Source organism: Pseudophryne corroboree, chromosome 2 (assembly GCF_028390025.1).
Source record: "Pseudophryne corroboree isolate aPseCor3 chromosome 2, aPseCor3.hap2, whole genome shotgun sequence".
In the NCBI taxonomy this organism is placed as follows: Eukaryota; Metazoa; Chordata; class Amphibia; order Anura; family Myobatrachidae; genus Pseudophryne; species Pseudophryne corroboree.
This window is the reverse complement of record NC_086445.1, coordinates 303087438-303101130: the sequence shown is the minus strand read 5'-3', so window position 1 is coordinate 303101130 and position 13693 is coordinate 303087438. Positions and strand designations below refer to the sequence as shown.

At 38.6% G+C, this 13693-nt stretch overlaps 1 pseudogene; it reads left to right on the top strand.

Annotated features, from left to right (window-relative positions):
- Positions 1-12065: 12065 nt before the first annotated feature.
- Positions 12066-12184, top strand: LOC135052037 (5S ribosomal RNA; annotated as a pseudogene).
- Positions 12185-13693: the final 1509 nt, after the last annotated feature.

Genomic DNA, 13693 nt, shown 5'->3' with positions numbered 1-13693 from the left:
AGATTAGATACATACACCCTAGGGCATAGTAGGGTGAAAAATTATACACTGTAGCTTGTTAGAGGGGGAGGTGAACATGCTGACACATATACTGGATCCTGGGGGGAGGGAAGAGACAGCTAAACTGATAAGCTGGGGCAGAGCAGCTCAGTGGGGGAGCTTATAACAGGGTTCACACTCACAGTTGCGGCTGGGTACTGATAACCATTGATTCTGTTGGCTCCTCCATCAATTTTCCATTGGCCTGCAGGCTGTAGCGTAAGGAGAAAGAGAAGGGGCACTCTATCTCTCTTCTCCTATTTGCCTCCAAACTACTTGAGTGGCTGGTATACAGCCAGCTTACAAGCTACTTCTCTGACAACTCCATCCCTGAGCCTCTTCAATCTTGCTTTTTTGTCCACTCCACTACAATGAAACTAGCCTTGTCAAAGTCATAAATGACCAGCTTTTAGTCACTGCCAGTGTTCACTTTTCTCTGCTTATCCTCCTTGACCTCTCTGCTGCCTTTGACACTGTGGATCATCTTCTCCTACTCCGCATCATCTAGAACTCTCGCCTCTTAAGCACTCTTTGCCTAGTTCACCTCTTATCTCACTAACCACTCTTCTCAGTGTTTGCCTCTTACGCCACCACACCCTCTTCCATCTTTCATGTCAGTGTCCTTGGCCCTGTTCTCTTTGCCCTGCATACCTCTTCCCTGGGTGTGCTCAGAAGATCCTTTGGCTTTCAATACCACCTCTATGCCAATGATATGCAACTATACCTCTCTACTCCTGATCTCTCCCCATCTGTCCTCTCTTGGGTATCCAGCTGCCTCCCACCATCTCCTTTTGGATATCTGAGTGCTTCCTGAAGCTCAACATGGACAAAACCAAACTCATCATCTTTCGCCCATACAGAGTCTCCACTATGCTAATATCTTTATCACTGTTGACAACACCATCATCTTCTGTGTTCCCCAACTGCACTGATTGGGCAACACTCTTGATTCCCCCCTCTCCTTCACTACCCATGTCCAATATTTGGCTCAATACTCTCAGTTCCAGCTATGGAACATCTCTCATATCAGGCCTTTACTCTCCCAGATTGCTACTTAACTTATTATCCACTCGCTGGTCATCTCGTGACTCAACTATTGCAACATTCTCCTCATTGGCCTCTCACAATTCCATCTTGCTCCACTCTGATCTGTTCTCAACTCTGCAGCCATACTTATCTTCCTCTCCCACTGCTCCACATCTGCCACTCCCCTTGACAAAACATGCACTGGCTCCCATTTCCATTCTCAGAATCCTCTTCAAACTCCTCACTCTTGCATAGAGGGCCCGCTCTAATTACACTGTTCCATACATCTCCAACCTCATCTTCCTACATAATCCTTCCAGATATTACATTATAAAAGATACCTTGATGTATCTCTCACTATGCTGTTCATTGACATATCTCCACCATTTACGTTATTTGTACAAACACAGGAGGTGATAAAGATACCGTTACATGCTTTAAAACACATCTTATATTGTAAGTGAGGTATGCCACCTCCATCATATAGCAAGAACTTCATCCATGCCTATTCAGACCATATAACTTCAAGAAATCAAGACACATACCATAATGGATTAATTCTTCTATCCACACACTATATACACTTGATGGAAAGTTCCTACACATGATCGTCTTCCTGTTATGTTTTTCATGTACTCGTGAGCTTGCAGTAAAAGAACAAAAACAAAAGACCTTCATTGAATAAATGAACAAAAATTCCCTTACATTCCAGGATAAGTATACATTTGGATCATCCACTATTTCTTCCTTATAGACACACATAGCGCCATCTTCACCCCCCCCCCCCCCACATTTCTTAGTTACAATTTGGACTAACTTGGCATAGGTCCAACTGTGAAGTTAAAGGGCTGCCACCTTATCAAGTGAGGCGCCCAAAAAATGCCAAAAAAAACTATTTTCCATACTCCCTTCCACCCTCTCTGATTAGCCAATGACCATCAGCTCTCTTCTACCCTGGTCACTGCATCTCATGTGCGAATCCAAGATTTTGCCTGCTTTGCCCCCTCCTTCACTAGAACAAGCTACCTCACTCTATTAGACTATCCCTGACTTTGCACCGGTTTATATGGGCACTGAAAACCCACCTGTCAAAGTTTACCCTTCCACCTAACCTAGTCTTAAGGCCACTCTCCCAAACCCCTGCCTTATGCATTGGCCATCTATGCCTCAGTTACTTCCTGCGATCAGGCCACCTTCTGCTTGACTGCACCTCATGTCACCTGTCTGTCTCCCCCCACCCCCTAAATTGTAAGTTCCTTGGAGCAGGGCCCTCTTCCCTCATGTTCTCACCACCTTTTTCTTTCACGCTTCAATTACAGCTCTCTCTTACTCAGTGAATGTTTATACCCCATCTCATCTTGCTTGTTACTGTTTATCTCTTCCAGTGGCTGCCTGCCTCTAGTAGTACACTGATTACTCCTTTGCTTCCTTACGTTTGAGCTATATTATGTAATGAGAATTGTGGTGCTAATTGTTATCTGTGCTCTGTTTTAGTTTTTTCAGTTACTATAATGTTAAGTTCTGTGAGCACTGTAGTGTTCTAATGTCTGTCGTATGAACAGCACTGCAAAACACTTGTGCTGCCTTATAAATAAAATGTAATAATAATAATAATAATAATAATAATATTTACTAAAGGTCTTTTTTTGGGGGGGAGGGGTGGTGGTAATCTCTCCACCAATTTTGCTACCCACCCTCCTACTAAAGATAAAACTACAAAATGACGGACTTTATAATATTGGCTTACTATCGATGTATTTTAATAAAAGAATAGAAACTCCAGATTAACTAGGCACACCATTTAGAAACTCACCTCAAAGCCAATGGCAACCCACCCAAACAATAGACCTGCCTGAGAATGGGTAGTGTGAACACAGTGCAAGTGCATTGTGTTCTGCATACCCTCTGCTCCATCTTAGTTACAGCCCGTGTTTATGTGAAGCACTTCATAAATCACTATAATCTGTGCAGGATTGTATAGCTATGTTTAAAAAGTGTTCAAATTTGGTACATAACTATACCCAGGCCTCTGAGCCTAGACTGGTATTGGAAAATAGGGGGGGGGGGGGGAATGGTGTGGGGATTCCCTTATTTTCCACTAGGCTAAAACAGCAGAAAAGCTAACATTATAGCATGAGAATGCACAGTGTGGAGTTCTGCTGCCATTATGGCAACCAGCCCAAAAATTATCATCCCAGGGCTGGACTCTCTAGGGAAGTGAGGACCTCTATCAAGAAAGGGGTCTCCACCCCACAAGGATGTGCTGATTGGTAAGAGCATGGAAAATTCTGCAAACTGACCAATCAGTGCAAAGTGTCAAAATAAAGTGATTGAGAAAATTACACCAGAACCGAGCACTTCAGGGATTTCTGTAAAATACTGTATGTTTACTCAAAGATAGGGGAGCTGGTTAAAAAAGAAAATCAAGGAAAGTAACGTTTAGGGAATAATATGGTAGATGTTTTGATCAAACAGTCAATTTATTTTTTTCACAGTACTGTAGGAGTAAAAAGATATGTCCACTGCAGTGGCCTCATGTAATACAATGATCCATACTGCATGTAAGACTTATCATGGCATCAATGCCTAACCTAAATATTTCTCTCATACTATAGCCATATATGCCAGTTTTGACAGCTGATAAAATATCATGTTAAATATAGGGCTATTTTAACTTTTTTCAATTGTAAATGATCTCAAATTATTAGCATTAGGAGCAGAGACTAATACTTTTATTAGTATTGTTTTTACTTTTCCACACATCTAGCAACAGGGTTGTTTGCAGAGTATTATAACATGCACGTGGTGGGGAATGGATCTCATGGATCAGTGAGTAGTGATATAACCACAGAGATGCAAGTACAGGAGATGGTACATTTGGGGGATCTTGCACTTTCATGATGTGACTTGGCTGCTGTATTAATGTGACATGTCTGCTGTATTGAATGTCTGGATTCAATTACACAAATCAGATTTTTTCCAATGCATTTATTGCTCCAGCATTGATCAGTACTGTGTCTATGGAGCTACATCAAAGAGGAAGACCAAGTGAGACACCACCACCATTAAAAATCAGGATCAGTGTGGGAAATCACTAATTAAAGCTTAAGGATGTAAACATTACTAACAGGTGCCATGATACAACTTGTACACGTAAAACTAAGTACTGTACATGCAATGTCTCGAGCCTTTGTGTCCAGGGTGCTTCTCCAATATGTACGTTAGCAGGGAAAGGGAAAGGGATACAAGCATATTATAGAAAAGTTCCAAATTAGAACAAAGGAAACCCCTAGTTATATTCTATATCAGATATTTGAATTATATAGGGGGTGCTGCCACTGAATATATTGTTGCCAATATATAGTTATACACAAAAAAGAAACAGAGAAGGATTGGACTTGAAGTGGCGCACTTAAACATTAAATTGATACATAAAATATAACTTTTATTAGAGTATATTTGTTAAAAAGACCCGTAGCTGTGAAATATTAAAACCAAAAACATATAAATTGACAAAACAAAGTGTTATATGTGTGAATAAAAACACACACTGTGCTAACTGTGTAGTGCTACACATATATAATATATTATAGGTACTATGACCCTTGAATCAGATTATATGTGTTGTTAGGCTGAGTGCCCAATGGCGCTTTGAAGTCACTGATCAGTTGTACTAGATAGGCTTACTAAGGGTACTGTAAAGTGCAATATTCCAATAGAAAGCTCCCCATGAGTTTGGGCGCTGTGACCCCTCACTTATGTGCAATCATATGCTTGTACAGCTATGAGTCAGTGTTTATCCTCACTAGTGATCTTAATGTAATTAGCTGTTCTCAATCAATTTACAGCAGGTAATATCTGAAGTCAGTATCACTTTAAGTGAATAATCTGTTTGGGCGCTATGACCCCTCACTTATATGCATTCATATGCTTATACAGCTATGAATCCGTGTTTCTCCTCACTAGTGATCTCAATGTAATTAGCTGTTCTTAATCAATTTACAGCAGATAATAACTGAAGTAAGTGTCACTTTAAGTGAATGATAATTGATGTTCACTTATATGCTTATACATCTATAGATCAGTGCTTCTCCTCACTAGTGATCTCAATATAATTAGCTGTTCTCAGACGATTTACAGCAGGTAATTAATAAAGTTAATATCACTTTAAGTGAGTAATCACAATGTTCATTAGTGATATTGTTAATGAGAGACACTGTAATGTCCAAGAATGCATATAAACTCACAGTTTTCCACAATATTCACTACTATTATAGTGGAATATAGATCATAGCTGTGAGGCACAGGGTTTAGTGAGCTGTTTGAGTACTGCACTAATGCCGTACACTGGAACACTCCATTAGCTGTTAATAGCAGTATATCCTAACTGGCTATTTTGTACTTATCAGCTGTGTGATGGAAACCTATATATCAAATAAACAGCATTTCTCAATGTAATTAGCTGTTCTCAATCAATTTACAGCAGGTAATAACTGAAGTCAGTATCCCTTTAAGTGAATAATCTGTTTGGGCGTTATGACCCCTCACTTATATGCATTCATATGCTTATACAGCTATGAATCCGTGTTTCTCCTCACTAGTGATCTCAATGTAATTAGCTGTTCTTAATCAATTTACAGCAGGTAATACCTGAAGTCAGTGTCACTTTAAGTGAATGATAATTGATGTTCACTTATATGCTTATACAGCTATAGATCAGTGCTTCTCCCCACTAGTGATCTCAATATAATTAGCTGTTCTCAGTCGATTTACAGCAGGTAATTAATAAAGTCAATATCACTTTAAGTGAGTAATCACAATGTTCATTAGTGATATTGTTAATGAGGGACACTGTAATGTCCAAAAATGCATATAAACTGATAGTTTTCCACAATATTCACTACTATTATAGTGGAATATAGATCATAGCTGTAAGGCACAGGGTTTAGTGAGCTGTTTGAGTATTGCACTAATGCCGTACACTGGAACACTCCATCAGCTGTTAATAGCAGTATATCCTAACTAGCTGTTTTGTAATTATCAGCTGTGTGATGGAAACCTATATATCAAATAAACAGCATTTAACCTGAGTAGCACATTAACACTGCTAGATAATTGTTCTATACTTGTAAAGTAACAAGCAGTGCTGTAGAGATGTCTCAACTGCTACATTAAGCAGTGTATCTTAGTCTTGCTACAATGTTGCTAGTACATGCAGCTTGTTGAGTCATATGTGGTTAAATAATCCTCTCAGTGCAGGAAAGCTTGTGAGCTCCATCAGTGTCATGAGGCTTCACAGTAGCCAGCTCAGCTTTAGTATAGATCTCGCTCTATTCCTAACAACACAATACATTTAGCACATTGTTATTATACACAGCAGCACAGTGTGACTCGCCGACACGTGTTTCACAGTTAAGTTTTTTCAGGGCTAACCAGAATGCGTCCAATAGCCCTAATTTAACAGTACAGATACACCAATCGCGGGGCAGATACCCGGTCACATGACTGGACCATCCAATCACGTCGCGTCTCCTGTTATTGGGATTTGGACTGTGCTCAGTCTAATCATGTGACACCTATTAACCTCTCAGAGAGCCCAAATTACGTGCACCAGAGATAGACATAATGTTAAATCTGTGTCTCTGATTCTGGGCTACGGTTCAAGTCATCTGACTGGTTAGATCCAATGGAATCATAATAATAGGTTCCTGAAAGTAATATTAAAGGGATACTCGGTGTTTCCAGTATGAGAGATAAACTTGAATATGCTTAGTAAGTAAGGTGAGTGTGTATTGGAAAAGTGATGTATAACAGTTGTCATTGGCAACCACATAATAGGAAAAACAACAAAATGAACACCTCAAACTGTGCAATGTGAAAATAAAATAAACAATAAAAATTTGAAAAACAGCTGAGTGGTATACTATGTGTGTCTGTGTCAGAATTTAATTTAATATAGTGAAAATAAGATAGTGACTGTATGTTATTTATAATGGTCATGTAAATATTTCATGGCCAAGAGTGTTTAGTATCTGGTGAGTAAACTGAAAATGGTGAAATTATAATGATGATTTGATCTAATAGTGACCCTCCAAATAAATGTGATTACAAATATGTGATATGCATACAAATTGTACACTTATAAATATATTATGAAGATGGTCATACAGAATACTAATTTATGGAGTAGTTCCCAGCAATCTCATTATTATAATACATTTAATATGTTGAGCCACCTTATAATTGAGAGATATTGAGTCTACCTATTGTATATAAATATACCTACTATCTCATCCCATGGTAGCATCCCTTATCTTGTATCGTAGGAACCTATGGAACCTATTCCTCTCAGTATGATTGGATGTACACATCCCTAATTTTCTCAGATTTATTTTCCCATATTATTCCCAAATCTGCATATATCTCCTTGTCCCCATTATTCATGGTGTAGTTGTCTCTTTTTAAATTTGAGGTATCTGTTCAAGACGGTAAGTATAATTTCTCCTATATACTCATTATTCCAACATAGATAACCAATGGATCACATATGGATTATTTGTTTTGCTTGTTGTTTGTCACCTAGTTTATCGTAGGCCCATCTGGATAATTTACACTGAAGTACCCTATGGGATCAATAAAATCATAAATCTTCATCACAGAGCAATAATTTACGTCAAGGTTAGGACATACAGTCTTTTAATAGTCCAATTTTCAAGATGTTAAATCAGGATCTTATGAAGTGTAATACATTGGTATTCTTCATACTTTTGGGGATGAAAGGGTCTGTAACCCCCTTACTCAGGGAGCAGGTCCACTCAACCCTTAATCAAAAAATTCTTCCCCATGTCACACCTACGAACTTCCTTTATGCTTCCCTATCAATTAGGGATAGGGAGCCAAAAGTAACAAATAATTTCCAAAATTTTCCTTCACAAGGTAAGTGATGGTTTTTATCCCACTCAGCACCCCTAGAGGAATGGCAAATAACTGTTGTGTTCGTTCATGCCCAGTGGTTGCATACTGTCCATGAGGAAGATTAGCTTGGTCTCTAATTTGAGCAGGGGTCACCTCCCCTGATACCCAGTTGTATATTTTGCATGCCAAAAGCTTTTAAACCACCAGTTTCACATCCACGGTAATGTAGGAAGTGTTTGGCCACTGGTGTTAATGTTTTGAATCTCCTCGCATCTTGTTTGGCATTTTTAATGCTGTTGGCGTGCTCCAGGATCCGTACCTTTAGCGGACGTATGGTTTTACCAATATATCTCTATCCACATGGGCATTCGAGATGGTATACAACACCCATGGTAGTACAACTGATAAAAATTTTAATAGTCCATTTCTTACCAAATTTATCTTTATAATATTGTTTGGGTGTCATGTATTTGCAAGCCTTGCATCGGCCGCATTGGTAGGATCCTTTTTTGTTGTATAGTGATCTAGTGGGAACTGAGAGGTGACTCTGGACAACTAGATCACGTAAATTTTTTGATCTCCTCCAGCTGCTCTGCACTTTACTGGGTAACACTTGCCTAAGGACCTCATCTGTCTGTAAAATGGGCCAATGTTTCTGTAAGATCCCATTAATTATTTTCCACTGTGGACTAAAAGTACCTATATACCGTACCGGTTCTTCTTTCTGAGATTTTATTTTAGGGGTCAGTAAAGACTCACGTGTGTATAATTCAACGCTTTTCAAGGCAGATTTTATGGTCTTATTACTGTACCCACGTTTCTTAAGACGTTCACAAACCTGTTTCTCACGTGTTAGGTATATCTTCTCATCAGAACAGTTCCTTTTAGTTCTGAGTAATTCGCCTTTTGGGATTGCTTTAATGGTTGCAGGAAGATGCGAGCTGTTGGAATGCAGGATACTGTTAGTTGCAGTTTTTCCCCCGAAAGATATCTGTGCTGATTTTCCCATCCATCTCTACCCTAATGCATAGATCCAGAAAGTGAATTTCCTTCTGGTATTTTTCACCAGTAAGTTTCAAATTCAAATCATTCTGGTTCAGGATGGCAATAAATTCTTCCACAAATGTTGCCTCCGCCTCCCAGATGATCAGGACATCATCTATATACCGTAGGTATAATAGAATGTGTTGTGTGTATTTTTCCAGTGCATCGTTGAACACATGTTCCTTCTCCCACCACCCCAGGTAGAGGTTAGCATATGATGGGGCACAAGCTGTCCCCATCGCTGTCCCTCTAACCTGGAGGTAGAATTTTTCTTGGCTGATGAAATAATTTTTAGTCAATATGAATTCGAGAAGGGAGACCAGAAAGTTATTGAATTCATGGTGTGTGTTTGTGTCCAAAAAATATTGAACGGCTGCCAATCCCCTCTTATGGTCGATGCTGGTGTACAGGCTTTCTACATTGTAGGTGGCTAGCCATGTGCCCTGACTCACTGTCATGTCCTGTAGTTTATTCAACACATCCATGGTGTCCCTGGTGTAGGAAGGTAGAGCCAGTACGTGATGCGTAAGATATTGGTCGACATATGTGCTGGCCTTTTCTGTCAAACTTCCAACACCAGAGACAATTGGTCTACCAGGGGGGACTTTGTCATTTTTATGCACCTTTGGCAATAGGTACAGGGTAGCAATTTTTGGATTTTCCACTCCGAGATAATCAAAGTATTTTTTCTTTATAACCCCATTCTGATGTGCTGCTGAAATAATGGAGTTGTGTAAGTACAGAAAATTGCTAGTTGGATTAAAGATTAATGTTTTGTAACAATTCTGATCACTTAATTGTTTCCTCAATTCCATTGTGTACATAGAGAGAGGCCAGAGCACAATGTTGCCCCCTTTATCATAGGGCTTAATAATAGTATATAATAACTTAATAGTGCTTCTCCAATATTCATACTTCTGTAAGTGCTAAAATCAGTCAAATTCAGTTAATGAAAAATGCTTACATTCTAGGTATGAAGCAAACTCAGAAGTAAATGAAAATATTTGTGTTATACATACTGAGGACACTTTTTTCTGGATGAATACTGAATATCAATAAATAGATGAAAAAAATGATTGTTTTTAAATTAAAGGATTTTTTGTTTCTGGAGAAAAAAATACAGTAAGCATCATGATAAGCACATATGTATCCAATGTGTGTGGTAAAACCACAGCCACCGTGGAAAAGAAAGTTCCTTGGTCTGTAGCACTCTTTTTTGTATTGAAATTAAGTGGTTGTAATATATAAAAACTTAACTTTTATTCTTCATTTCAACTATAAAAATTATGGGGTATATAAATAGAAAAAACCTAAGTGTATATAATAGATGTGACATTCGTCCTTGTGGTGAAAATATTTGGACACAAAAAGTCATGAATAAGTAGGTTTTTCTCTCTACCATGAGAGTGGGGACAGTAATCTGTAGTAGGTTGCAGCAGGCAGCAGTTTCTATCGAGAATAAGTATGTATTGAAAGAAAAAATATTTCAGATCGGAATGTTCCCTCTTGTTTTATCCTTCATATATAGCAAAAAGAAAGTACAAAATGTGCCACAAATAAGATACTATTGTATTGTTCAATTCTTTCAGGCAAATATTTACAATTGACACTTAGTGACCTCTTGAATGAAGGTATACACATTCCCTTCTCATTTTATCCTTCATATATAGCCAAAAGAAAGTAAAAAGTGTGTCACAACAAAAATACTGTTATATCGTTCAATCCTTTCAGGCAAATATTCACAATGGACACTTTGTTACCTCTTGAATGAAAGTATACACAGAGAGAAGTATCTTTTCTTTTAACTCCTAGTTATATCATAACAGGGACTGCTCTCAATATGACAGACATAACACCCAGAAAAAATAAATAAATCGCTACACACCATACCATATGGGAGAGCAGCTGTTGACACAAAATATCATGAATTTCTGTATGATGAAACGTGTTCAATTTCAACAAAAATACATTGAATTTCAGATTTTGTAATGAATCATTCATAGATGTGCCCCAAAAAAGCATTTCATAGCATGGTGCAATTCTTACATTTCATGAGTTCAAATTAGGTTATTCACTATTAATGCCATATTGGTATAAAAAAAAGGTTGGTACCTCTCTTTTAAATATTTGTGTGAGATACCAATTTTGGTGTATTTAGAAAGAGAGAAAATAGAGCAGTCACTCTAGCATTCTTCTCCCATCTGCTGTCCGGCCTCTTCTACGTGTGGAGGGCAGGTGAGAGTGGGAGTGCGTGCTGTGCCGTGGAGAGAGGATATCAGGTGGCTGTCCGGGTTTCCGTGAGTGGTGTTAGGTGGAACCTCATGCCGCACAGCCTTGCAGGGTCTTGATGCACCACTGGGGCCGGATCAGCACCTGTGAAAGATAGTTGAGAGAGAATGAGGGTGTTTGTAGAGAGAAAACTGTTTCCGACGCTGCATGTTCCCGCTGCTAGCTGCGGCTCCCCCTGCAGTGGGGATCACATTTAGGCTGATTGAATGTATATTTCACCACGTGGGCTTGCTCACCAAGCAGCCTACTATTGTGTCTAGATGGTCAGCTTTAAAAAGGGTGCTTTCCAGTAAGCACCGGGCTCTGCTAATTTTCATAAGTAATTCCTGATTAACATCATAGGGTGCCAATTAACCAAGCATTATGCATATACCATTAGTTTCTTAACAGAGTAAGCCATCAGGTAATTAAATATCTGCTATGCATAAATCAGTAGTTATAGCCATTGCCATTATAAGAATAGACCCTGGATTTGAATGCCAAAGACAAATGATCTAAAAGATGCATCAAAAAATGGTTTATAAATAAATAAAATGGAAAAATGAAACTCTAATTTATATTTGAGGGCTTTAGGCGAATCAATTGGGTATAAATCAATTTCCACCTGCCTAACGTAGACAGTAGATCCACTATCTATATTTTCCCTTTTTAAGGTGTCTCCTACTACTTTCTATACTTTCAAGGGCCCATTCTAGGAATCATAATCTTTCTCCTAGGTGCACTCTTTAGTGGTTCGCCATTTAGTTCATCTCTTCTACTACCATACCTCACTGCACATGCCCAATCTCATCTGATCTTGGAAGCTAAATAGTGGTGGGCTGGGTTAGTACTTAGAAGGGAGACCTCTAAGAAATACAGGGTGTTGTAGAACTTTATGAACTAATACCACCACGAGATTCGAACCAAACACTAAAAGCAGTTTCACCAGTCATCTTCCTTCTACCTAATTTTGGCAACTTCTAGCCACTTTACACTACTGCATGGTAACAATAGGTCTTAAAAACTGATGAATGCAGAATACTTATATGACATTATTCAAGACTGGTAATTAGGTTTCTCTAATTATTATTTTATTGTCTGACCTAACAAGGGTCTTATCAATACAGCTTGTCTGTACTGGTAACGTTGAATTAGATGTAGTACTGCCTGTGTCTACATCCCTTCAATTTATTATACTGACCAGAAAACACCATACTTTTTAGTATAGTTATCTATTTTTTCTTATGTTAAGAGTTTCTGTCTATGGAGCACAAACTTATTTTAATACCTACCTCATTAAAGTTGATATTTTATCTTTTCTCAATACTTCATGGTATTTACCAAATGATAAGAGTGTGCCCACACAAGAGTTTTCTTTCTCTTCGTCCATTTCATGATATACTCACCTCTGACTCAGGGCGCACCACCAAGTGGACCTACAGTACATAGAGACTGTCATACGGCTCCATTATATTGTCAAATTTGGTTTTCAACTGATTATCTAGATAACTTGACTGGTGCAAGATCACCACCTCTTATTAGAAATAAAATGTCAGCAGACCTTCCCTTGTGCTATAGAAGTGACTTACCTGCTCCCGGCACCACCGAAGGCTTCTGGGTTCCGGTGATCACATGTAGAGCAGTTCCGTTACAGACATCTGAAAGAGCTGTGGTTTCAGTATTTCAGTAAGTATTCTTCCCCTATCCATAACCATAATCTCTGTCCTCACCCCTAACATCCCCCTAGTGCTTAACTCAAACCCCCCCCACAGCCCAACCCTTTCCTCCCCTTAGTGCTTAACCGGTGCCTTAGCCTAATTCTAATATCGACAGTCTAAGAATGTCAGAATTTGACATGTTGACATTTCAGACATCGACATTGTGAACATGTCGTCATTATGAGGTTGTTGATATATTGCCTGTCAACATTTCAACATAGTCAACACTGTGAATGTCGACCTTATGACTGCATCCCTTCCTATGACACACAGTACAGTACATACTAATTGCTTTTATTCAAAGCAAAATCTGTTCTGGAGGTCACTATCACTTACATGTCCTCCAACTCTTTAGTGGTTTCACAATGAGGCACCCACAACAAAATGTTCTGGTAGCGATAGAACCGTAACACTTGTGGTGGCTTTTTAATACATCACATACAATTTTGGACCCACAAGTGCACCAGACCCTTTTAAGATTAGAAGTCTAAAAGGAGAATAATTTTACTATTACAAAGACTGCTAACATATTGCACATTTTTTATTGATAGAAATATATCAAGATTAGGGAGGCAAAACTAAAACTAATATATTCTGCAATGATGTGGATTTAAAGTAAAGAGAGAAAGGATTACAGAAAGCTAGAAAATGAGACACACAGGGTACTTATAATTTATGAATAA